The 27,747-nt window shown below is 43.1% G+C and overlaps 1 long non-coding RNA gene across 1 annotated transcript in view; it reads right to left on the bottom strand.

Moving 5' to 3' along the window:
- Positions 1–1,519: 1,519 nt before the first annotated feature.
- Positions 1,520–27,747, bottom strand: part of LOC308608293 — a 37,671-nt gene continuing 11,443 nt past the window's right edge. Inside the window, exons 2-3 of the long non-coding RNA XR_014014135.1 lie at positions 18,131–18,203; positions 1,520–1,697 (exon numbers count right to left, since the gene is read on the bottom strand). This is a non-coding gene — a long non-coding RNA (uncharacterized lncRNA). The remainder of the gene's footprint in view (positions 1,698–18,130; positions 18,204–27,747) is intronic.

A 27,747-nucleotide genomic window follows, 5' to 3' on the forward strand; every position in this document is an offset into this window, starting at 1 on the left:
TGCATCTACGGGCTGGCACTAACTGTCATGGATGGTGAACTCTATTTTTTTTGTTTCTACATCTATAGTTCCTCAGTTTATTGATTTCTCATTCATCAGAAGATCTGTAAACATAATGAAGCCTAAATGGAGCACACATGAATATGAATTTTGTGGTGTGTATAAATTAAGCCTCCCGCTGCAACATTTGGGGGAGATATTTCTCCTAGGAATGAATGTTGCCACCCGACAGGTGTGTAATGAATGTTATTTTCATCCTCCATCACCTAAGGTTTTGAATGTAACTGGAAACATTCTTGGAGGCAGGGGGAGGGAGATGCCCTGAGTCATTGTGAAAACCATTATTCTGCATCATGCTCAGCTGGACGTGGGAATGAATTAAAACAAATGTTCAAGAATATTCTATTTCCATATGAAGCTATTTCATCTGTTATCTTTTTCTCTTGCACTTAAATGTGACCAAAAGATCTTCCAAAATGAAATGCAGCCTTGTATGAAATCAAATTGATTTCTCTTATTTGTAATTTACCAGAGAATATCTGTTCTGAGTACTATTAGGCAGCAAAGCTATTCTATTTATTAAAAAAAAAAAAGAAAAAGGAAAAAAACATTTGGAGTTGATGTTAAAAAGAGAAAGCTATACAGTGTGTTCTACATTTGAAATTCCACAAACTGTTATTAAATTGGATTTTTCCTGTAAAGAGAGGCATGCATCCTTTTGCCTCATTTCACCAGGCTCAGTGTTCACTTCTGCCATCCGCAGCACCCCTTGTTCAGTCAAATGTGTATGAAGACCAAAGCCATCTAAGAAATGCCCTGCTCCAGCCAGGATCAAACAGAACGCTTCTGGAATGGAACATCAGCAGAGCTGCTCCCTTTGTTCACTTTTTTCCCTTCACGTTTTTTATTGTTAGTAGTGACTACATTTCAGAAACAAAGCCACCTGCTTTCAAACACAAATGAGGGAAGGCTGAGTCTGTGTGTTTGTATGTGTGTATGAACGTGCTGGGATGGGGGGCACGGATGTGTGTGTGTGTGTGTGTGTGTGTTCCCTCGCAGAAGGAGTTATTTATGTGTCTAACCTGTCTTCAGGCACTTATAAAATATTCAGCAGGCTGGAATGAACCTCTCCGGAGGGTGCTGAGCCCCAGATGGACATGTTAGGGAGTAAGGCACAGGAGTAATGCTGGGAAGGGACTCGTGCTGAGATCCTCCTAGCCTGGCAGAGCCAGCATTCACCTGAGGGACCAGGAGAGCCTTGACTCCTTATCTGTGAAAATCAGGGCACCTGACGTTGCCTTTGGGAGCCTTGGTTTTCTTATCTGTAAAATGAAAAGTCTGAACTATGTTGGGGGTCTCCATTCTTGGCTGCACAGTAGCCTCGCTTGATTTTCTTATTTTTAATAATGATGCAAGGGCCTTACCCCAGACCACTTGAATTAAACCTCCAGGGATGGAATCCAGAAACGAATATTTTTTTAAGCTCCCAGGTGCGTCTAGGTGCAGCCAGGGTGGTGAACTGTGGCTGGGTGATCGCCAAAATCTCTCCAGCGCAGGTTCTGCAGGACTTGCTCCTGTCAGATCAGGTGTCTGTTGGGTCAGCTCTCTGTCCTCAGCGGTCCACCCTGCCCAGCCATTCTCCATCCCATGGAACGTTCCAGTTGCATAAGTCATCAGGGCCGAAGCTCCAACAGGATCTGCGGAAACAGTCAACATCATCAACTGGACTACCTAATCTAAACAGTGAGGATTTGGGGGATGGGGGGAGGGAAGGATTGTTTAAAGGGAATCGCAGTGGTTCCTAAGAAACCTGTGGGACAGAATCAAAGCTGCTGGGAACTCTGCACAGTGAGCTCATTCCCCTGTGCACACCCAGCTACGATGTCTCTTTGCAGCCCGGCGCTGTGCTGCAAAGATAAACAAATTTAATCAATAGCAAGAGCTGCATTTTTTTGTTTGTTTGCTTTTAAAGTTGGTTTTTTTTTTTTTGACATGGACCAATTTTGAAGTCTTTATTGAATTTGTTACAATATTGCTTCTGTTTTATGTTTTGTTTTTTTGGCCACGGGGCACATGGGATCTGAGCTCCCTAACCAGGGATCGAACCCGCACCCTCTGCATGCTTTTGATCTTGCAGTCAAGTCACATAGTTTCCTTTTCCAGGACAGTGCCACACTTCCCTCTGCCCTGTTCTCCTGTCTCTCCGAGCTTTTTCCCTCCTACTCCTGTTTAACTCATCCATCCCCTCGCCCAGTCAGCCACAGATCTGCTCCCCACCCTGCCTTGTGCCGCCCCCGCCAACCCTCCGCATGATTTTATTTATTTGTTTGTCATTTCCCATTCACCCTACTTTGTATGCTCTCACCCTCCCTTCCCACTTCTCCCTTTCCCAACCAAGATAGCTGGGCCACCGATGGCTGTGAGGATGTGAAAATCTGAGCCACAGGCATGAATAATGAATTGGAAGAGGCAGACTGAAGCCAGTCGGAGCTGAGACAGTATTTCCGAAATGCAGCCAAATGACTTAGCAAGAGGAAGGTCGGAGTTACTGAAATCCCTGGAAGCCCCGGACACACTGGTAATTATGAAAATGCAGTTGTGATCAAGTACAAATCTGCAATTGTCCTAAGGCTGACGGAAGCGTCATACCCTGCTCTGGGCTGAAACTGGGAGTTCTGGAAGGTGCAGGGACACTTGCCGACCCCATTGCGCTGGGGGACTAGTGCAGTCACTGGCGAGATGGCCTGCTTCCTCATTCCAAGAATAGCATCTCCACCCTGCGTTGGGGGCAGCTAGGCAAGGATGGCTAGAAGGTGTGGTACTGGGAGCTCCCACCCGGCAGCAAGGTCAGGGAAGTGGGGGATCTGGATCTTGAGGTTGCCGGAGGGGGAACAGGCAGGAGTCTGGACGCCAAGGAGAGGTGTCTGCTGCTCTTCTAACTCATCAGAAACCAGAGTAAGTACCAGCCCTCAGCTCTCAGGTGTCTGATCCTGCACTGTTCCCATTTAGTCGGAAACCTCCTTCGGACCTTCTTTTACAAGCAAGACTTGCAAGACTTGGCGATGGGTCTGTGGAGCCAGTGGTCCAATCTGCAGACCTGCTGGAGCTGGGTGGTGAGTGAGGGCCTGCAGACAATCTTAACTAACATTCTGGCCACCCCTCGAGTTCTCTCCCATTTGCCCCAGACACGTCTTTGTGAAATATAAACCTGGCTATAGCGCCATCTGCCCAGAAACCTGTCAGCAGCTACTCATTGGCTCCAGAACTGAGGCTAACGTCCTGATAATAAGCTCCAAGGCCCTCTGTGACTCGGCCCAAACCTCCATCTCCGACTTCACGTCTCCACTCGGTGACTTCAGCCGACAGTGCAGACGTGCCGAATGCTTTGTGCTCCGTGCCCTCTGCCGCTCCTGCCCTGCACACCCGTGACGCGGCTGCATCTCGGTCCCCTTCATGAACACCCATTTATCCTCCCAAGACCCAGCGTGGGAGCCGTTTGCTAGGAATTGCTCTGGAGCTCTCAGATTGGACAAACTCCCCTCCCCAGCTTGTGCGCCCACCTTACCTACTGTCTACTTAACGTGGAAAGGTCTTTGTGAGCCCGGAATGTGTTACCCGGCCCAAGCACGCTCTGCTCGCTGCACGACAGGCCAGTAAGTCGGGAGACAAGTTGTTGAGGCAAGGAGTAATGACTTCAACGGGAAAGCTAGCAGACTGAGAAAATAGCTGACTAGTGTCTCAAAACACCATCTTCCCCTCAGTCCAAATTCGGGTTTTTTTACACAGAGAAAGAGGAGGGGGAGGAGCTCACTGCGATGCCAACCAATGGCTGAGCAGGACTGCTAAGGCTCACTCACTAACTAACGGTTACCCGCTAAGGGTCCTTCCCTACTAACAGTGGCTCTTTGACACTTGCTCGCTAAGGGTCGCTCGCTTGGGGGGAGGGGCTCCCTGCGAGGCCGACCAACGGCCGAGCAGGATTGTTAATGGTCACTCCCTAACGGCTGGTCCCTAAGGGTTTCTCCCTAACGGTCAGTTGCTTGGGGGAGGGGCCCCCTGCGAGGCCGACCAACAGCTGAGCAGGACTGTTAACGGTCACTCCCTAAGGGTTTCTCCCTATAGGTCAGTTGCTTGGGGGAGGGGCCGCCTGCGAGGCTGACCAACGGCCGAGCAGGACTGTTAACGGTCACTCCCTAATGGTCGGTTGCTTGGGGGAGGGGCCCCCTGCGAGGCTGACCAGCAGGGGAGCAGGACTGTTAACGGTCACTCCCTAACGGTTGGTCCCTAAGGGTCTCTCACTAACGGTCAGTTGCTTGGGGGAGGGGCCCCCTGCGAGGCCGACCAATGGCTGAGCGGGACCACTATGGGTGGCTCGCTAACAGCCATGTGCCTGCCCCGCCCCTATTACAAATGGACGCTCTGGGGGCAGAGACCCCCTCTCATTCCCCCAGGAATGTTCCCTGCATCCAACACAATGCCTGGAATAGAGTAGACATCCATTAATGCTGTGTAAAGAATCCTGGCTGGAACAGAACAGGAAGCTAGGATTACAGTACTCCCATCTTCCGGGTATGGATGTTCCCACAGTCCCTGCCTTGCATAGAGGTCCAGCCCTCAGAGCAATGCTCCCCTGCCCCGTCCCTCCCAGTGGAGAGCTCCCAGCACCTGCTCATCTGATACTCCCTCCCCCAGCCTGACGTGTTGTGATTGTGATCTCAGGGGTCCACTGCTCCCCAGTTCCCTGTCTCTTCTCAGTGTTGTGCAGCCTTGACGGGCAGAGGAGATGCACCCTGCTGACTCGGATATTGAACTAAATCTTTCAAGCCAAAACTTAGTTCACTTTCCCCGAATGAGGACAATGACTGAGTCACGAAGGAACAGGTAGAGTAGGTATGAGTCTCTGTCTGCAAATTCGAACGTGCTAAAAAGCAATCCTGAATTTTTCATAACTCGATTTAATTTTTATTTCAAGCTCCATTTTTTTCCTGAGATGGTGGGGTGAGTCTCCCCTCCATTTTCCCGAGTGTGGCACCTGAGCACCAGGGGGTTAATGTGATGTCAGGGTGAGGGCAGACCTGGTCTTCACCCTCAGTGTCGTCTATTCATCCTGGTTCCTGCTGGGAAGCACCATCTCATGTCAAACACTGTCCGCCCTGGTGGTCGCTGAGGCTGCCTCATTACCGTACTCTCTGCCACGCTTGGGGACCAAGAAATCATGTTGGGGTCATGATGGGGCCTGGAGAACTCTATAAGGCCACATCTGCCAAGTCACAGTATAGAGTCATTGTCACTTCCCCAGAACATTAAAGAAATAGGACGTGGGCTCACTCTGTTCTCTTTTTCTTGGGTTGGTTTTAGGTTCCAGCATCCCTCACACTTGACGTGGAACCAGGGCTCATGGTCTCCTTTCTTAGGGACCTCCCAGCATCTAAGCTCTCATAACTCCCCGATCCAATTCACTCTCCTTCCAGTCTGTGGCATCCTTTTCTAGCCAGTGTGTATGTGAGGGTGAAGGGAGGGTCCTTCCGACTACTCATCTGAGATGGATAGTCTGTTACCTCTGTCCTGTCTCCATTTCCTGAAAGCCTATTCTTCTGAAACTCAAAGGCCATGAGGAGACTTTTTCCTCTGATCTTTCCTTTCACATTGCTTCCCTATGACAGCGATCACCTACCACCATCTAGTTACTGAATGGAGAGCAGAGGTAGGGTCTAGAGGGATTGGAGGGGGAGGTATCATTAAGAATGTGAGCAAACACTAAGGTAGCATTTATAAGCAATCAGGCACTGTTCTAAGGTCTTCACATACATAAGCTCATCAAATCATTGCCACCCAACGAGGCAGATACTGTTATTATTCCCATTTTGCAGACGAGGAAACTGAGATTAAGTAGTGACAAATTGGAGGAGCTGGGACTTGAACCCAGGCAGGCTGGCTCCAGGGTCTGTGCCCTTAAACACTAAAATGACAGCTTCTCACTAATCAACAAACACCCTGCCACACACATTATTTTTGTTATAGATCTGTCTTCCTTGAAGATGTATAGGAAAAGAAAAGTTTAAAAATATTATGATGGAACCATCTCCCTCTACTCAAAGTGCTTATGCTGGGATTTAACAAATTTTGATCTTGATGAGAAATCTATCCATCATCCATGTGAATGTCAAAAAAAAGATAAAAGCCTAGAAGTCTTTAAAAAACAGAATCTCCCACCACCACTGCCACCACCAACACCACCAGCTCAATCTGCCTGGAAGTGTTTTATCAGGCCTTTCAGCAGCAGGGTAAGAGTTAGAGGACCTGACCTCTGAAAAGGTGTTGCCAACTCTATATATCTCCCTCTCTGTGCCCTGGATGCTTCTATCTAATTCTAAGAACTAACATCCTTTTTGAATGAAAACATGCCCAAGAAAAAGCATTTGTGTAGAACAATCATTCTTAACATTTTGGGGGGTCACAAACCTTTTTGCAATCTATGAAGTACATCCCCAGAAAAAACAAATGCTTATATCCAAACGCACACATAATTTGGCATAAAATTTTAGGCAAATTACTGAGCCCTGTACTATGTGTGAACACTTCCTGGAAGGGAAACTGCATTATGTGTTTCTGTACCTTCAACACCTAGCAGAGAATAAACTCATTGAGTTAGACCCATCCTGCCTCCACGCTGGCCCCGGGCATGCACACTGACTCTCTATCACGAGACACGGAAAATCTTCCCCTCCCCTTTATCCAGCTCAGATTCTCTGCAAACGCCTGGTGCCAACAAGGACATTTGTTCTTTGTGCATGGGCGCCTGTGTTTTTGCCTCCGAGAGACAAGCACTGACTGGGATCTGAGTAGAAGCGGCCACTCTGATTTTCAGGCAATTTGGGGGCTGCACATAAAACTCTACATCCTTGTGGGGGCCAGGTAGGAAAGGACCGAAGCTCTGGGCCTCTTTATAACCCCATAGAGGACTCCTCCTCACCCATTACTGAACAGTAGCCAATCCCCTGACGGGTTTTTCCCTTTTCAGAAGGGAATCCAACACATCAAGTGTTAAAATACCTTCTCAAAGAAAACAAGTTAATGCGCTTTCCTGCACCTCAAGAGTACTGGTGAAGTGCAGTTAACTCTGCTTTTCAATTCTCGAATCAATCAGCAGAGAGGATGTTTGGGTCAAGGCCAAACATTATTCTTTCTATGAAGGAAACACAGAGATGGTTCAGGATAAACTCTGTGAGCAACTCAGAGCCCTCTGCAAGAAATCATGGTACTCTGTGAGGGCAAACGCTTACATGATTATCACTTGTGGTTAGCTGGAGTCACGCCACCAATGGGATTATTAAGAATCAGTAGGGGGCTTCCCTGGTGGCGCAGTGGTTGAGAGTCCGCCTGCCAATGCAGGGGACACGGGTTTGTGCCCCAGTCCGGGAAGATCCCACATGACGCGGAGCGGCTGGGCCCGTGAGCCATGGCTGCTGAGCCTGCGCGTCCGGAGCCTGTGCTCCCCAACGGGAGAGGCCACAACGGTGAGAGGCCCGTGTACCGCAAAAAAAAAAAAGAATCAGTAGGGCAGGACTTCCCTGGTGGTGCAGTGGTTAAGAATCCGCCTGCCAATGCAGGGGACACGGGTTCGAGCCCTGGTCCGGGAAGATCCCACATGCCGCAGAGCAACTAAGCCCGTGAGCCACAACTACTGAGCCTGCATGCCACAACTACTGAAGCCCGCGTGCCTAGAGCCCATGCTCTGCAACAAGAGAAGCCACCGCAATGAGAAGCCCGCGCACCATAACGAAGGCCAGCCCTCGCTCACGGCAACTAGAGAAAGCCCGCGCGCAGCAAAGAAGACCCAATGCAGCCAAAAATTAATTAATTAATTTTTTAAAAAAGAGAAAAATCTTTAACAACAACAACAAAAGAATCAGTAGGGCAAACATAGCAGAGACAGCTAAAAGCTACTGGGAAATAACAATACTTTCTTCATTCTCATTTTTCTTTTCCTCTCCTCCTGGGTTGGGGTGGCATGGTTAATCCTTCTCATTCCTTCTATCAACAGTCTCTACTTCTCTGATGATTTTTTTCTTGTGATCTATTCTTATTATCGAGTTTTATATCTTAACTGTGTTCATGGATTCCTATATCTTGAAAAGGGCTATCTTCCTTCCTTGCAAGTGATCCCTGGGCCTTTGTGATTCCCTACCCCTCAGTAATTATTCTAGACATGTTGTTATGAGTACATTTATGATTATATAAACTACATACATGTATAAGTGTAGTAAAATACTTTCCATATATATAAAAAACACAAAAATAAATTGCAAAACGATAAGATGAAATAAACAGGGCTCTAATATTTTATTCTTTCTCCTAATGCACTGTCCACCCCTTTGAGATTTAAACACCCTGCTTCGAAACACAGGCCTAGTGTATCACCAAGCAGGTAAACATCAGAGCAAAGCCCTCCAAGGGCTAAAACTGGCTGTCACTGCCTCGGATTGTAACTTGTAATAGTCCTCTAACACCCAACATTCATATAGGTGAGTTCATTCACAAACTGAATGTTTGTGTCCCCCCCCAAATTCATATGCTGAAGTCCTAACCCCCCAGAGTGGCTGTATTTGGAGTTGGGCCTCTAAGGAAGTAATTAAGGTTAAATGAGGTCATAACTGTGGATCCCTAATCCAATTGGATTAGATAGGTTTCGTGCCCTTATAAGAAGAGAGAGAAGAGAGCCCTCTCTCTCTGCCCCTCAGTCTCCCTCTCTCTATCTCTCTCTTCCCCCAAGCCTGCACCTCAGAAAGACCATGTGAGCACACAGCAAGATGACATCCATCTGCAAGCCGGGAAGAGAGTTCTCACCAGGAATCAACCCTGCCAGACCTTGATCTGGGACTTCCAGCCTCCAGAACCACAAGAAAATAAATTTCTGTTGTTCAAGCCACCCGGTCTGTGGTATTTTGTTATGGCAACAGGAGCAGACAAATCCACTCTCAGAAAACTCACCAGGTTATGCCTGTAACCCCAGCGCTATAAACACAGCTCGATATAGTCATTCAACTTGAGGTTAATACTTTCTTCAAAGTTGGTCATACAATTAGTATCAGGTGAGAAACTTTGGTGGTGCCAGAAATGTTTGGAGTAAGAGGAACGCACACAACATCCCCCTGACCTGGGCGAGCAGAGGAATGTAGGGCCAGTGCAGTCCTGCTGCTACAGCAGAGGTAAAAGCCCTCACTTTTCCATCAGAAAGGCACCAGCCTCCCCACTGCACTGCACTGTAACTGCCCCATTATCGTGATCTTAGTGTATGCCTCAGAGAGACAAGAACTGAAGTGTCTGTGGGAAGGAACTGAAGCTCAGCTCTTGAGAATTTTATGGGCTGCTGTTTCTTGACATAATTTTAGAGAGATAGCCTGATCTGCTCTTCCACCGAAAACAACAAAGATAGATGCTGTTTTTATTTAAAAAAATAAACCTCGTTATAAATGCACTCATAAACAAGAGAGAAAAGAAAATCAGGGCCTCCCTGGTGGCGCAGTGGTTGGGAGTCCGCCTGCCGATGCAGGGGATACGGGTTCGTGCCCCGGTCTGGGAGGATCCCACATGCCGCGGAGCGGCTGGGCCCGTGAGCCATGGCCGCTGGGCCTGCGCGTCTAGAGCCTGTGCTCCGCAACGGGAGGGGCCACAGCAGTGAGAGGCCCACATACCGCAAAAAGAAAAAAAAAAAAAAAAAAAAGAAAATCAATGGAGGGTAAAAGTTAATTAAAAGGAGAAATATATATAGGTAACTAAGCACTGAATCTGGCTTTTGCTCTGGGGAAATCTTTTAAATCATGATTATTGTGAGCTCCTGTTTTTGACAACTGTGCAAACTGTGAGGCATAAGACAAATCCTCATATGCAGCCAAAGGGGGGAGTCTGAAAGGAAAACCCATGAGTAATCTAGGAACAGCAGACAAACCTAAGAACCCACAGAAGGGACCATTCAAAAGTGCTTGTGTCTCTCAACCTTGGAGCTGGTTGAAGGGAAAAATCTCTCTCCTGAGAATTCATAACCATAATCTAGTTTTCATGGGAATATTCAGCCCAAATTCACACTACTTCAAATCTATAACTGATTTTAAAATAGACCCTGGTGGGTAGTGCCCTGCTGTGCAAGGTGGAAGTAAATGCATATTATCTTTGAAGGAAATTACTTTCAACTAAGGCTTCAAAGACTGCTACAGATAAAGTTCCAAGGAACATGAGTCCATAGTCAGCACTACAACAAACACATAAACAGGAGTCACAAATGAGAGATTATAAAATCAATCAAGAAAATTCAAAAAGAATCCAAAAGAATGTCTAAAAACAAAAATATAGTGATTGAAAGTCAAAGCTCAATTTTCAGGCTACACAACAGGCACAGTTTAAGACTGATTCACTGAAATGGAAAATGGTTCAGCAGAAATTACACTAATGCAGCAGAGAGAGAAAATGAAGTGCTGAAAATTAGAAAGATATTAAGAATCTTGTAGCATAGAGTGAGTTTCAGAATCCCAAAATTACAATCAGATTTTCAGAGGGATGTAATAAAGAGAATGGAGAAGAGGCAATATTCAAAATGAAAATGGCTAAGAATTTTCTGTTACTGTCAAAAGATTCAAATTCTCATATTTGAAAGATGAATCTTTCAAAGATTAAGTTTTTTAAGATCCACAACTATACACATCATAATGAAACTGCAGAAAAAACATAATAAGAGGATCTTAAAAGCAGCCAGAAAAGAAGAATCATCTGCAAAGGGGTAACAATTATACTGGCAGCTGACTTCTTAGCAGCAATAATGAAAATCAGAATATAGTGGAATAATATTTTCAATATGCTGAGAAAAAGATAACTCAAAAACTAAAATTTTGGGCTTCCCTGGTGGCGCAGTGGTTGAGAGTCCGCCTGCCGATGCAGGGGACACGGGTTCGTGCCCCGGTCTGGGAAGATCCCACATGCCGCGGAGCAGCTGGGCCCGTGAGCCATGGCTGTTGAGCCTGTGCGTCCGGAGCCTGTGCTCCGCAACGGGAGAGGCCACAACAGTGAGAGGCCCATGTAACGCAAAAAAAAAACAAAAAAAAAAACAATAAAAAAAAAAAAACAAACAACAACAAAAAAAAACCTAAAATTTTATACCCACAAATCTATCATTCAAATATGAGGATGAAATAAAGATATTTTATGGTAAATAAAAACTAATAGAGGTTCCAACTAACAGACCCTGGCTTTAAGAACTTCCAAATAAGCATTTCACATAGAAAGAAACTAATCCTAGACGAAAGGTCTGGGATGAAAGAAAGAATGGTGAGTAAAGAAATATGTAAAATTGTGGGTATACATAAACAAACTTTTGATGTGGAAAAAAACAATAATAATATACTTTCAGAGTTAAACAAAAAAGATAAAACTAAAATACAGCAATGGTATAGAAGTAAGGAGGAGGTGATTGGAGTTAAGGTGTCTACACATTGGATTGTTTGGGTGGATGGTAAAGGTATTCATTAACTTTAGACTTTACATTCATATTAAAACTTTCCAAGGTAACCATTAAAGGAATACAATGCATATATTCCACAATCCTACTTCTGGAAATTTTTGAAACAGTAACAAACTGGAAACTTTATAAATGACTATTAGTAGAGAATTAGTTAAAATAATTACGGATAATAGAATACTATGAATACAATTCAGATAATACAATACTCTGCAGCCATTTTTAAAGTGCAATAACTATATATGTATTTCTTGGAAATAATCTCCAAGGTAAAAGCAAAAATGGTGCATATCATGTGCTAATATTTATTGCTTTTTAAAAAGGAGGGATTAGAAAAGAATGTGTACATACATTATGCTTATATTTTCATAGGATATCTCTAAAAGATATATAGGAAACTGACAATAGTAATTGCCTCTAAGTTAACTTTTTTTTGTGGTACGCGGGTCTCTCACTGCTGTGGCCTCTCCTGTTGCGGAGCACAGGCCCTGGACGCACAGGCTCAGCGGCCATGGCTCACGGGCCCAGCCGCTCCGCAGCATGTGAGATCCTCCCGGACCGGGGCACGAACCCGTGTCCCCTGCATCGGCAGGCGGAATCCCAGCCACTGCGCCACCAGGGAAGCCCTAAGTTAACTTTTCAACATTCTAGTGCATATGTACTCTTTTAATAACCTGTAAAATAAAAGCCAGAGCCAAAACATACAGAAATAAATACTCAGAGGAAGACACACACACACACACACAAATACAGCAAAGAATCCATGGCAAAAGGTACCATCTTTAAAAAGGATACCTTTGTGAAAGTAAAACAGCTTAACTGAAGCACTCAGACCTTCCCTTCTCTCATATATAACGACAGAGCTCTAGTCCTTGCATTTGCTACAGTCTTATATGAGCATTACTCCTCTCCTTTACACTCTGTTCAATCGTACATTCCTTGAAAGCCTGAATCAATATATTGTCCCCTTTGTAGTTCTCACAAAATATATAGAATGGAGCTTTGTATATAATAGATGCTTAATAAATTAATTAACATTTGTGAGTTACTATGTACTGTATTTTTATGGATTTGAAGTTTTTACCCTACCAAACTTATCTGAATCATAGTAATAAGTTTTCATAACATGTGAAACTCAATGGTACATTATATGAGTTAAAATTTGGAAGTTTTAGTTCCACTACTTCCTTTCATCTTCTAGATTTCTTGGTAAATTTGACACAATAAGAAAGAGTTACTTCAGGTATTTAGGACAGCAAAAACCACAAAATTGTCTTACAAGCAACCATATTAACATGTTCTTAATGTCTTCATTCTGTGTGACCCAAAAGCCAGCAAATGGAATGCATTCTGTGATCATGTTTGTATATGTCACATTCTTAAACTTTGCAATGAGAAGCTCTTGGGCTGAAGGCCAAATCTGAGAAGTGGACGGAGGAGTAGGGTCCTGGATGTGCAATGGTGGCCGGCCATTAATCCCAGACACCCTGGCCCAACACTCCTGGGAGTCTCCCGAATCCTACAGATCAGTTGCAGCTGGAGATGCAGAACTGGGTCCTTGTGGTAAATGAAGTAAGTGGCTTTCTATATCCTGAAGTTTTCTGGACAAAATCACTTTCTTATGCATTCATTTGTATTCTAACTAGAAAGAAATCATCAGTGAAAATAAGCATGAGAAGGTCTTTTTCAGATGTTTACACTGGAATAGTTATTTCTAACTTCTTAAATTTTTTGGCCACAGAGGTGTTGCTTCCCATGTGTAAAGTAGATGAATGTGGAATGGGGATGGGGGCAGCCCAGAACCCCAATTTCCAGCTCCTAAATCTATGGACAGTCAGCAGTGGTTCTGAAGCTTTTGCGTGTGTTTAAGAGTCACCTGGGAGTCCATAAGAAATGCAGGTTATTGGGTTTAACCCCTGAGGAGCCTGATCAGAAGATCTGGGTGGAGTCTGAGAGTCTAAATCTTAACAAGCACCCCAGGAGATGTAGAGGATGTGACCCTGCCCCACCATCTCACAATCTGTCATCCTTTACAGTGATGCTCAGCAGAGTCCAGTGTGAAAATTACCTGGCAAGCTGGTCCCAAGTGAGGCTCCTTCTTTGACTTATTCGTATAGTGATAGAGGCCCAAGATTCTCAACTCACTTTAGTTGATTTTTCCCATAATTTCCTAAGGCACTCAAACCTGAAGCGGCAACTAGATTTTTTCCGGTTGGTGGAAAGAATTCTAAGAACTTGTTTGTTTTAAAGCAGCAGTAATGATAGATACAGAGACTGAAATTCCATCTAACACTCATTTCCCAAATTATCTCAATAGAAGGAAGTGGAGCAACTTCTAGATCATGTGGAACTGGTAAGGACACCAGCTGAAACCCTAAAAATAGCTGCATCATGTTCCAAGCCCAATCAGGGAATTCCTTCCCGACAAATGACTTCAGTGGATTCCCATGAATGCACAGCTGCCTGGGGGGATGCAAGACTGCCACACGGGGCTGAAACAAAGGGTCTTAGATTTTAGAAACACTGATCACTAGTGAACCTACACTGGACCAGCTATTTTCTTGTCTAAGAAACTGGACATTGGTGAAACCTGTACGTCCAGAATAGGGGAGTTGTGCTGAGCAGGAAATACATTGCTCTCTCCGTTTGGGGTGTGGTAACACGTCACACCTGGGTGCCCATCCTGCCTCTCAGATTAGACAGTAGAGAAACTACAGAGTAGGAGCCAGCATATGTGTCTTTCTTTATCCAGATTCTATCACAATGTTTTTTATGGTGATTGATAACACCAGCTGATTCCATCTGACCAGGAAAAGCCTGCAAAGGGGGTTCCGAGATCCACTTTCCTTCGGAAGAAATCATGAGCTCACTTAGATATGTCAACAGAAGTTACAGAATCGCAGTCTTATAACCATAGCACCTGGGACCATATATTGGCAAAAAACACCAACAATAAAAAACAACTAAACTGTGGTAAATTACATTTGGTATTTCTCTGCCACCTGAAATTTCAGAGAACCTGAGAACCTATATACATCATATAACTTGCTATTTTTTCATAAGGATTGTGGAAAATTGTAGTCTAAAATCTGCAAAGCCCTTCAACTCCTGGGGGAGACAGCTGGATAAGAAAGATGACTACCAAGTATTAATCTAATTTTTTTTTTTTTTTGCGGTACACGGGCCGCTCACTGTTGTGGCCTCTCCTGTTGCGGAGCACAGGCTTTGGATGCGCAGGCTCAGCAGCCGTAGCTCACGGGCCTAGCCGCTCTGCGGCATGTGGGATCTTCCAGGACCGGGGCACGAACCCGTGTCCCCTACATCGGCAGGTGGACTCTCAACCACTGCGCCACCAGGGAAGCCCCTAATCTAATTTTTTAAGTGAGTATACTAGAACTTTAATATTAAAATGAGCATTAACCTTCAAAACAGTTGCCCTAAGAAGATTATACCTCTATTTCATTGCAGAGGCCGTTTCTCAAAATATTTCTGGAGTCCTATTTTGTAAATTTCTTTTAAAATCAAGTTAGAGGGCTTCCCTGGTGGCGCAGTAGTTGAGAATCTGCCTGCCAATGAAGGGGACACAGGTTCGAGACCTGGTCTGGGAAGATCCCACATGCCACGGGGCAACTGGGCCCGTGAGCCACAGCTACTGAGCCTGCGTGTCTGGAGCCTGTGCTCCGCAACAAGAAAGGCCGCGACAGTGAGAGGCCCGCGCACCGCGATGAAGAGTGGCCCCCGCTTGTCGCAACTAGAGAAAGCCCTCGCACAGAAACGAAGACCCAAGACAGCCAAAAATAAATAAATAAAAATAAATAAATTTATAAAATCAAGTTAGAAGCCACACAAGATAAAAAGTCTTCTTACAACAATGTTTTTTAACCTTTCATACATCTTTTTGACATGTGAAAAAAAACTTTAAAGACCATCAGCTATCCTCTGTCCTAAACCCCACCACACTTATCATGCCATCCAAGAAAGTTTAAACTTAAGTTGAAATTTTTTTTACTGTTTATTTAATGAAATCAAGGATTTTTTTTCAATCTGCCATCTCAGAATGCATTTTCAAAATAACCAACACATACACCATCCCCAGAATTTTTACTTACCCACTCAGAATCACTGTATTACATTTTAGTAAAAGCTTGTTTTTAACCAAAAAACAAACAGTTTCATACTCAGTTTGGTTATTCCCTTTACTCAACAGCCTGCCTCTGAATGAGGCCTTTTTCAAAACTGAAATCCATTTTGAATAGGGAGAGTTTACCATCATAAAATAAGAGATGTCATAGACTTTGAGAACAGTTTCAGATGGATTCTTAATAGATTTTATACTGATATCTAGAAAAGCAAAGTATCTGTTTGTGTGCTCAAAATCTAATTGGTTGATTAAGAAAATTAATCTTAGTCATATCTACTTGTTACAGTTTTTAAACATAGGGATTGTGCTCATAACACAGGTCACTATAGATTAGAAACTACGCTGTGCAGAGAGCAAAGTCTGATCCCCAGTTTATTAGTCATACAGTGGGTTAATCTAGGGCCTCGAAAGACAAGTAGTGAGAGAGACATTTGTATTTGTATAATATAAATTCATAAGGAAGAGCTAAATGTTATTATAGAATCACATGAGTGTGTGTGTGTGTGTGTGTGTGTGTGTGTGCGCGCGCGTGTTTTCGGAGGAGTGGGGTAAGTCAGAAAAAGCGTATATTCAAACTTACTTCAAAGACATTTTTGAAATTTGACCACTTCTATATAAATGATGAAAAGAATCTGACTGATCAAAAAGAGTTTGTAAACTACCCCTGCCATTAATGTGGCTTAGTTCTTTGTTTTTACTTACTAAAACCCTGTATCCTGTCAAAATTATGTTTCAATGTTTGAAGTCTGAATAGGCTTGGATAGTGATGGGATATAACTTTTTAGTGAAAGGGAAGTCATAAATGTGATATCCACATAAGGAAGAGAAATCGACCCCTTCTGTCTTGTCCCAAGAAAACCTAATGCTGATGGTGATGGTGGTGGTGGTGGTCTTACTGGTGGTAGGGTAGTGGTGATGATTATGCTGTTGGTTTTGCTGCTGGTGGTGGAATTATTGTTAGCAGGAGCGATCCTTCTAATTTTTATCATGCCTTTTCCCCAGCTGGTTCCACTGAAGTGAACAATGTGGTTTCCTGAAGTTTAATATAATCTCATAAGCAAAAACACAGATAATGAGTTGCTTATGTTTTGAAAGAGTAAAACAAAATAAGCAAAAGTGAGAGACCACCTATTTTATCAGAATTAATATTTTTAGTCCATAGTGAACCTGGGACCAGAGACTTAATTTCCAGAGGTAGCACTTCAGCCACTCACTGTGACATTCAGTGGTGTATTTATGCTTTGTTTTTCTCTCGTAAAGATTACAAAAATGTTCATTTTGAAGTGCCACTGTGGGTTTCTCATGAAATACATTTTTTATCAGCACCAGGATTAATAAGAATGTTCCAGAAGTTAAACAGATAAAACAGTAGACAACATGGTATTACAGAATTAAAATCTGAGGAATTCGGTTCAAATCCCAGCTTTTACACTCTCAGGCTGTGTGGAGTTAGACAAGTTAATCTCTCTGAGCCTCTATAAACCATTTTTACTCATAACAGTTGTGATATCCAAGTGTGGGTTTTCCACACCAAGCAATTCTCCAAGTCTCTGGACACCAACTGTGTCCTACAATTTAACTCAGTTATGACACTAGCTTCCCAGAGTTAGCATCGGATCCCACAAGCTGAGGGTTCAGTCCCACAAAACTTCAGACACCAAATGTAAGTTCTGGACCTCCCATACTTCTGACCCACTGGCTGTAAATCGGGGATTCCCACCATCCTCTCCTCGGGTTTGGTAATTTGCTAGATCAGCTCACAGAACTCAGGAAGAAGCTTTACTTATTATTACCAGCTTCTTATAAAGGATACAACTTAGAACAGTCAATGGATGAGATGCACAGGACAAGGTATGTGGGCATACCACCCTCCCGGCACCTCAATCGGTTTACCAACCAGGAACTCTTTAAATCACCGCAAACCCCCGCCCCCAAGCAGTTTAGGGCTTTTTATGGAGGTTTCATTACATAGGCACGATTGATCAAATCACGGCCATTGGTGATTACCTCAGTCTCCAGCTCCTCCCCTCTACCCGGAAGTCAGGGGGTGGGGAGGAAAGTTCCGATCCTCTCATTGTGGTCTTTCCAGTGACCAGCCCCCATCCTGAGGCTCTTTAGAGGACCCCAGCCACCAGTCATCTCATTAGCATACAGAATGACATTCTTATCACTCCAGAGATCCCAAAAGCTTAGAAGCCCTTGTGTCAGGAACTGAGGACTACAACAAATATGATAACAAAATATGCTCTTTATCACCCCTATTGCTCAGGAAATTACAAGGATTGTAGGATCTCTGTGTCAGGAACCGAGGACAAAGACCAAATATATATTCCTTATTATATCACATTATCACAGCCTCAGTTTCTTCACCTGTGAAATAGGGTTATAATCAATACATCACATGGTAGTTAAGAGGATTCAATCTGTCACTTGTTAGCAAAGGCTTGGGACTGAGGGAGTGTTCCTTTGGTGGCAATTACCTTATTTTTTCCTGTTCAACAACGATACCCACTCCCTTTGTGCCAGTCTCTGAGCGGGGTACTCCAAGGGATGCTGGAAAAAAAAACAAGCAGACAGGTCACAGTCTACCAGGAACCTCAGCAGAGCTGTGTGGGCCCCTTAAGGGGATAATTCTTCTCCAGAATAGAAACTTAGTTTGCAGAGCGGCTGGGCATTTTTTGTTTAAGTGTGTCAAGTAGCAAAGTGCCTCGAACGTCAATGATTAGCTTACTTCCACTCAGAGTTTAGAGACCCACTTCATGTATTTGTTTAGAGATCGAGGATGTGATACCAGAAAAGGACATTGAACATTGTTTTCCTGTGTGCTGAATCTGGAAAGCTAGTGGGAGCTCATGTCTGCCCAGTCGTTAAAAATGAGTTGTTGGCCTTCCCCGGGGGCGCAGTGGTTGAGAGTCCGCCTGCCGATGCAGGGGACACAGGTTCGTGCCCCGGTCCGGGAAGATCCCACATGCCGCGGAGCGGCTGGGCCCGTGAGCCATGGCCGCTGAGCCTGTGCGTCCGGAGCCTGTGCTCCGTAATGGGAGAGGCCACAAGAGTGAGAGGCCCGCGTACCGCAAAAAAAAAAAAAAAAAAGAGTTGTTGCTTAAACATAAATAATAAATAAATAAATATATATATAAAATGGAAAGAAACCTACACAGCTACGCTGGCAAGAAAGTGTTATTCCAATGAGATAAAATATTTCTGAAGCGCTTTGTGAACGGCACAGTACTCTACAAATGTTTGGCAAGCTTCCACATTTTATTACCTTTGTTATGTTAGCGTGGGTTATAATCGAAGGTTTTAGGATTGTAAAGAACGTAAGTCCTCCACTTGTGCTAAGGATGTTTGAGAGAGAAGAGTGAACTTGTGTGTACAAGAAAGCACATACGTTGGAGTTATGGGAAGAAGAGAAAGGGGGCAATGTGACTCCCATGTGCTGCCGTTAGCTTAAAATGTTTGAAATATTGTTCTATTTTTAAATAACTGCTTTTTCAAATTAGCCACTGAATTTGTTTCTGATGTGCAGTAGCATTCCTTTCATGGGATAAAATTCATAGAAACATGCTTAGGAGCTGAAGAAAACTAAGTGGGACTTCTGTGTCTTTCACATTTCCAAACTGTGACCTTGAACTGAAATTAGGTTCCCATCTTTGCCCTCCCAAGACATTACTGCATGAGCCCCTCTGGATTTAGTTACTCAGATGTAGCCCCCACTCCCCAACACCCACATACACCCTCACCCCATGCCTCCCAGCTAATCTGAGGTTTCTCAAGGTGCCATCACATATGTTCTCAGGGTAAGTTTAGGGGGGCTGCTTTTTTCATGCTTCTTGGCCTGTAGCCTTCTGCTGCTGCTTCTTATATAAGAGTGCAACTCTACTGGGCCATGCATCTCTGTCCTCATAGCATCCTTTTCTCCAGCCTCCAAGAGGGGGTCTGATTCTCCTTAACCCCTGCAATACATCTGTACATAGTACATCTGAGATCAGGTTTTTCATAAAACTTTACAGAAGACTTGGTTATAAGCTCGGTGAAATTCACAACTGCTTCTAGAGTTGGATACTGTCAGGATTTCAGGCTCAGACCCAACCTCTGCACCCCGGTCTAGGTACCGTGGGCCTCCCCTGGCACCATCCCCACCTCCACAGTTCAGAGTCCAAGCCCAACTCGGTGACCAGAAAAAAGAGAAGAATCTTCCCAGCCTAGTCCAAACCCAGCCTCCTCTTCCTCTGGGATAAGAGATCATTATTTCTTCCCTTTGGGTGAAATCCCACCCTTGTCTTAAGCAGGTAGAGTCTGACCCTCAGAGCTTGGGCATGGCGATCATGGGAGTCCTGAGAACCCTCCCAACGTCAGGCACATTTCACCTGAAATCACAACTCGTGGGGGCCGTGACAACAGTCCAGGCTGCATGACGCAGCCCAGCCACTCCTTTTCTCAGCCCTTCCTCCAGCCTGAAGTGAACAGAAGTTCAGGTAAGCTTGTCCTTCCTGACTAAGCTGGTTCTTCCTCCCAGTCGTTCAAAACCAAGTGTTTGGATGACAAAGTATGCTTACCTTCCGTGAACAAAAATAATATTCTGGAAAGTTTGGGGGAAACCTTTTTCTATCTCTTCAGACGTGGAGTTCTGTTATTATACCAAATCAACATTGCTAAGCGCCAAAGGACATCTCAACCTGAAGCATCTGCTTCTAGATTCCTTCTCTGGGTTCCAAGTTTCCCATTGCACAACAGGTGGCTGTTTGATCTATAACTAACATGCAGAAAAGTCCCACCCAGCAGTCCCTCCTACCACAGGGGAGGCTCCACCCCCAGGGATGCTTGCAATCTCTCAGTGGGGCAGTATTCTGCACATCAAAAGATACAGTCCGGCAAGAGGGAAGAGATATGGGAACATATGTATATGTATAACTGATTCACTTTGTTATAAAGCAGAAACTAACACACCATTGTAAAGCAATTATACTCCAATAAAGATGTTAAAAAAAAAACAGTAGCTTAAACAAACCAAAAAAAAGATACAGTCCAGTGCCTCACTACATAAATTTATGATTTTAAGTATATTTTTCTTAAACTTTTCAGCTCAATCATACAACTCCAGAGCATCACTCCTACCAAGTCCTCAACCTGTCATGGCAGCATTAGAAATAAATATTCCCCATTGGGGACAACCTTATACCATCATGTGGTGGATGATCATCCTGGGAGTTAGGTAAAATGAAGTTGGAAAGATTTACAAAGCATGAAAGTCCTTCAGGACAACAATTTATTTGTTAATGTGCGAATTCCAGCCAGTCCTATCCCTCACCCCCAACCCAACAATAACAGCAACACACAACCATTGCCTTTCCTTCCTTTATTGGCATAATTTTGCACATGCTGTTTGGATAATGTGGTTGGTGCAACAAATAAAGCCCATAAAAAAACAATATAGCAGATCGCTTGTGAGTGCAGAGCAACTTAATTGTTGTCTTCAGCAAACCCAGATTGACAAAGGGGATTATAAGTTAAGTTGCGCTGATGGCATTTGTTCTAGACAAAAGCTAGTATTGACTTCAGTAGTTATTATTCTCCCCTGCAGTTTAAATTACTTTCTTCCTAGGAGCAAAAGAGCAGCAAGAAAAAAAATTCTAACTTTATGTAAATGCAGTTCTCCAAATAGATCATGTTTTGCAGATTCTGGAACCGCTAAGAGAAATGTGGTTACACAAATCTAAGGAATCCTAGAATTTTAGAGATATGGCCATAAATATCACAAGGCAGTTTCCGTAGTCCGTGCTTCCTAGACTGGGGTGCCTGGGCCTTGATTATGCAGGGACACATCAGGGCTGTTCCGAGGAGACTACAAGATAAAGCCCCACTGAATGACATTGTTATAGGGCCTGACACAAGGTAGGCCATAGTTTATCAGTTTTGCTAGATGTTAGGTAATTTAAAACATTACTTTAATACTAAAGCATGAACCTCAATGTATGCAAATTCAAAAAAATCATCTGGAGATTGGGGATCCCAGAGATGGAATGCAGAATGTGAGGAACCAAGTTAACTATAATTGTAAATGTGTAAAACAACCCATGAAGGGGTTTCAGGCTTGGGGAAAATTGGTGTTGACCCTAGTAACTTTGGAAGTAAGTGGAGTCTGTAAGACCAAAGGCAAAAGAAACTGAAAGCAAGCTTTGTGCTTGAGTTGATAAAGTTGTTTCCCACAGGGGTACAGATGCACAATTCAGATTTACTATACCTGCATGCTGGAAATTGACAATTAAGTAAATGAATGACCACAGTGGAGTCAGATTTCTCATTGTTGGCATGAGAGATTACAGATAAGCAAAGGGAGAAGGCTAGAATGATCCATGTGTTAATGGATTCACATTGGAAACACTGTATGTTTAGCTGAATAGAGGTATAGATATGTCTGTATGGCTACATATACAAATATTTGGTTACATATACAAATATTTATAGACACGCATATAAATACAAGTTAATATACACACATGAATTTCCTTTCTCTGTCAGCTGAGAGGACCTAGAAGCAACGACACCAAGAATAACTAGACCTCAAACCTTGGTTTCTTATAGCATCCTCCAGTAAAAGGAACTAGGACTCCTTGGAGACATGGTTGATTCTAGGGCTGGGGCAGGAAACACCAAAGATGAGTCTGGAGTATCTTATTGTGCTGGAAGGCTTTTTTAAAAAGTGATAAAAAGAAAACCCCATAATGATAGACATATGTCAAAGGGACACAGAAGCCAACTAAAAGAGCTCCTAATGGCCAAAATTGGAACAATCTGCGCAAGAAAATAAAGTAGAATTGGATTACAACCAAAAGTAAAAATAAATACCCATAATGTGTATATAAATAAATGATTGAATAAATAAATAAACGGAGAAGAGACAAATTGGCTGTGCAGAAAAATTCCAAATAATTTCTGTACTCTGCCCTCCAAGAGGTGGAAGATAACTGTCCACTTCTTAAGTGTGGGTTGTGCCTAGGGACTTCCTTCCAAACAGGACAGTTTGGAACCAGGAGAAAAAGAGTTAACTCTGCAGTGGAGAAAACTGACAGATACCACTATCTCAGCCAGGAGCTCAAGGTCAACATCAACAGTGATAGGTCACATTGGTAGTATGTTCTCTTGATTTGATGTATTGAGAGGTGCCCTTCATCTGGGGTCTTCCTTCCAAAAACCTGTAATCTAATCATGAGAAAAACATCCCAACTGTGAGACATTCTACAAAATACCTAACCACTAGTCCTCAAAACTGTCAAGTTCGTCAAAGACAAGGCAAGTCTGAATAACTGTTACAGCCAAGGGGAACCCAAGAAAATTTGACAGCAAAAGGAAAGGTGGTACCCAGGACAGGATCCTGGAACAGAAAAAGAATATGAGGCTAAAACTAAGGAAATCCGCTTTAGTTAATAAGAATGTGTCAATACTGGTTCATTAATTGTAACAAATGTAACTTACTAATGTAAGATGCTAATAATAGGGGAAACTGGGTACAGAGTGTACGGGAACTCTCTGTACTATTGTTGTGATTTTTCTATGAATATAAAACTGTTCTAGGGGACTTCCCTGGTGGTCCAGCGGTTAAGAATCCACCTTCCAACACAGGAGACGCGGGTTCGATCCCTGGTCAGGGAACTGAGATCCCACATGCCACAGGGCAACTAAGCCCATGTGCTCTGGAGCCAGCACACCACAACTAGAGAGAAGCCCATGCACTGCAACTAAGACCTGATGCAGCCAAATAAATAAATAAATATTTTAAAATAAATAAATAAATAAGGAAAACTATTCTAAGATTAAAAAAAAGTATATTTTAAAGAAAAGCTGGATAGGTCATGGGTGAAATGCCAAGTATGATGAATCTTTAAAGAAACAGGTTGAAGGCAGGCTAAGTAAGGACTAACCTAGAATGCTGAGTGTCCTTTGATCCTTCTCTGCTTTAGGGGACTTTGGTGGTGAGATTTAGGGACTCTGGTGGTGAGATTTATGCTTTATGGAACACTACCTTAAACTTTGGACTTTACCTAAGATAACTCCAAGGAAACTTCAAGGATTTACAATCTTCTGGTTGTTTAAGAAGTGGAACAAAGAAGAAGACTGGGAGTTCTCCAATGATTAACCAACATATTTACATTATCCAGGTTTAAAAAAAATAACTTTATTTACAAAGAATTAAATCAACCACTTAACAGTAAGACTTACTAAAATATTTTGGTTTAATACATAAAGACAATAAGTAAAGCTGCTTTCTTTTAGCAATTCCTTTTTATTCCTTTGGAAGTTTATATTGTGATTTTAAATTCCTTTGGAAGTTTATAGTGACTGTACATATTTATGCAAATAATCCCCCTGACTTCATTTCAGCAATTTCCCTCTTTTTGCCTTTTACACTTTCCAAAGCTAATATCCCAGGTAATTCTTAAGGTTGAAAAATCTCATCTGTTTAGTTTATACTTAAGACTTGAAAGCCTTTTAAAATGTATTGCACTTATTTTTCATTACGTCAGGCCCAGAGTACCCGTTAAATTATAACTTGTATTTGAATCTTAAATAAATCGTACTTCGTTATTAATCAAATGACTCATCAAACTAAGTACATGTTCTACTTTGCTGAGTACCTTTGTAAACATTATATGTAAACTTTTGCCTCTTCCTTCCTCTCTCCCTTCCTTCCTCTATCCCTCATTTCCTCTCTTCCTTCCTATCTTCCTTCCTTCCTTCCAAAATGCTCACTGAGCATCTACTCTGCCCAGGATTTAGGAAAACAGTATAAAGAACACATGCTTGGTATCAAGGAGCTCACAGTCCAGAAGAAACAGATGAATGGAACGGGCAGATCGCGAAACCTCATGATATGAATATCAGACTAGGGCTGTGCAAAAGACGCTTGTGATGGGAACACAGAACATCTGTTACTCAGATGGGGGAAGGAGAAGTCCTCTCTGTGCAATCCCCTCCGTCACCCAGCACTGGGCTATCACTTTCAGGAGATTGCTTCCTCTGTCCTAGGTACTTCTGAAATCTGATCATTTCAATCAATTGACAAATGCATCAGATATAATCGAATCAACCAAGCCTTTCTTATCATATCCCAACTTCCCTTTACAGTATTCCCCAGAAGTAAAAAACAAGGTATTTGTGATTAAATCCTAGAAGGAGCAGTGAACTTCCTTCTGTTCCCTGGCCCTCTCCACATTACATACATAAAACAGAAGGGAATTTAAAAAGTGATCAAATTTAACAGCTTCATGTATTATTTAAATATTTGCATGGAAAGCCAGATTTCTTTAAGGGTTTAGAAAGTTTGTGAAATAATGTTTAAAATATTTCTTTAAAACTTTCTTCTCTGATAACATTGTGGCCTTTTAAAGTTGTGAGTGATTAGGGATGCCTGCTTTTTACATCAAACCAAAGTGATAAATAGCTATCAAGCCATAATCTGATAGTGCTGGTCTCAATGACTATCTTGGAAAAAGAATGGCCCCATTGTAATGCTGAACAGGGCAAAGTGGAAGCCTGTCAGAAGGGTCTTAGTGTCATGCTTTTGCTCTAAAATTGCGCTGAATATCAAGGATCGTGTCATATTACTGTGTGAGGTAGTGCTCACATCCCTACACAAAACCGGATTATGTAGGCGAGATGAGGACCACCAGCAAATATCAACACTGACATAACCAGTTCCACCTCCCAACCATCAAAGTTAGCAGCAGACTTTCTAAAATTTTATCCAGGGAGTGCTTTATTAAAATTCTTACTTACTATCTAATTCAAGAAAGAGATATGTCTAAGTGTGTGAACAGTAGAGGAAAAAATTCAGGAAAGAATTAAACATGTAAATTATCCATGTAAATTACATGTACACGTAAACTACACATGCCCCACTGTGTTTTATCGCACGTTTAAATCAGATCCTGCAGACACTTGGCTGACAATGAATCTTAATGGAAGATGTTTATGAAACCACCAGACTGACATCTGAGCCCACGACTTCTGACGAGAAAGAAACTGTTACTTACACCATGCACTTAGCGTATTACCTGGCTTGAATAAACCGTGGGTGTGAGTCTGCATGCAGTTTTGGTTTGTCAACAATAGTTTCACTAACTAAGGAAAGTCCTGAAGGCAGTTCTTTGGTTAAACAGCACCACTGGTAGATCAAGCCTTTCATCTAATCCAGATAAAGAGTGTTCTGTGGAAGAGCTACACCCCGCCCCACCCAGGGCGAGCCGTGCAGGAATGAACTGATGGTGGTGCTTCCTACCGCGAGATGCTGTTACAGAGGAAGAAACAGAGAGAAGTTAGAGTTTCACAGAGACCAGAGGTCAGAAGGCACTTCCTCAATTACCGGGTTGACTTGATTCATCTTCCCCTGGAAACATCCAGGGTGGCAGTGAGCAGTAGGGGGAGGCAGGAACTTAAACAGGGGGAAGCGATGCAGAACCGATGACCAGTGAGTAACTGTTAGGGACTTCTGACCATTTGTACCCTTCGACTCAAACTCGTCCCTTCTGTTCCTCTTTACTTTCTTGGCAATAGTCATTACTCACCCTTTAAGATTCTAATCAGATAACGCATCTGCCAGGAAGTATCCCTTGTGTCAGGATAAATAGTCTTCCCCATCCCCACCTGTCACCCTGTTCCCATCACAGCTTGTGCAGGTACCCCCCTTGGGTGGATGAGCACCCCCTGAGTCTTCCTTATGATGTCATTCCCCGCGGTGAGGCATTCTCCCAGTCACTGCTTGGACATTTGCCCAGCAAACAAACTTAAAGACAAGTGAGAATGGTGATAAAGGGGTGATGGGAAATTGTTGCTGAGGAGGACTTGCAAGGCTGAATGCAACCTATTCTGAAATCACCACTGTGGTCACCGATGTAGTCAGTCTAGGACTGTAAGAGTCACAGAATGAAGACAGGGCTGTCTCTGTCTCTTGGAAGCAATAGAAAAATTATAACAAAATAAATCTCAGCAGGAAGAAGACTGGTGTGCCTGAAATGCATACATGTGAGTGTGTGTATTTGTGACATATGTGTGGATGCATATCTATGCCTACAGCATATACATCGTTTAGTAAATATCAGCCACCCTAGACATGTTTCCTTTTGCTCTTAAGAGAAATGTTCTTGGCATGCCTCGACTGGCACTAATTCAAATGAGATAATCCCAACAAAATCCCCTACCTTGTCACTCCCAAACCCAGAAAATGTTCCAAGTTTTAAAGTAATTATTTCTGTCCTTTTCTCAAAGGTGGTTAGGCCAAATTCCTAATTCCCAAACTAATCAAAAACAAGATCTTTGAGAAGGCTGTTACACATAATATTGGCAATTTTAATAGATTCAGAAGGAGCCTACTCAAGAAAACATAAGGATGACTAATTTCTGCTCAAACATGATAAACTGCGTCACAGAGACTTAGCAAGATTGTTTGATGCCTCTAAAATTTTTTAAAGTTTAATACAAAGAGACCAACTTCAAGACAGATTTGCAAGAACGTGGTTTCTGATTAAAAAGAACATTATCTAGTCAAATTACTTGTGAAGTATTACTGTCAGATTTTCCCATATCATAGTTCAGAGGTCAGCAAACTTTTTCAAGCATGGGCCAGAGAGTGAATATTTTCAGCTTTGCAGGTCTTACTCAATTCTGCCATCGTAGTGTGGAAGCAGACTTAGAAAATAGGTGCCACTAAGACTCAGATATTAATTATAACGGTGACTGCAGCTGGGTTTCCAGGGCCCTTACTCCTTCACATTTTCATAAGGTAGGTAGAATTGCTCCCCAGATATGGAGACTGAGCAAACAGCTGATGACTGGCAGAACCTTAATTTGAAGGCAGTTCATTGGCTCCAGGGCCTTTACCATTAACCACTGGACTCTCCTGTCTCCACCCAGATGGCTGTTCTCCTTCTGCCACTGACTTGCTGTGTGAATTAGTCAAGGTTCTCTGGAGAAACAGAACCAAGAGGACATGTGTGTGTATCTATTTATATCTATATCTATCTATAACTATTTAAAAATTTTAAGAAATTGGTTCATGTAATTGCGGACACTTGATAAGTCCAAAATCTGCAGGATAGGC

The sequence above is a fragment of the Mesoplodon bidens genome, assembly GCF_964165515.1.
Source record: "Mesoplodon bidens genome assembly, chromosome: 20".
NCBI classification, from domain to species: Eukaryota; Metazoa; Chordata; class Mammalia; order Artiodactyla; family Ziphiidae; genus Mesoplodon; species Mesoplodon bidens.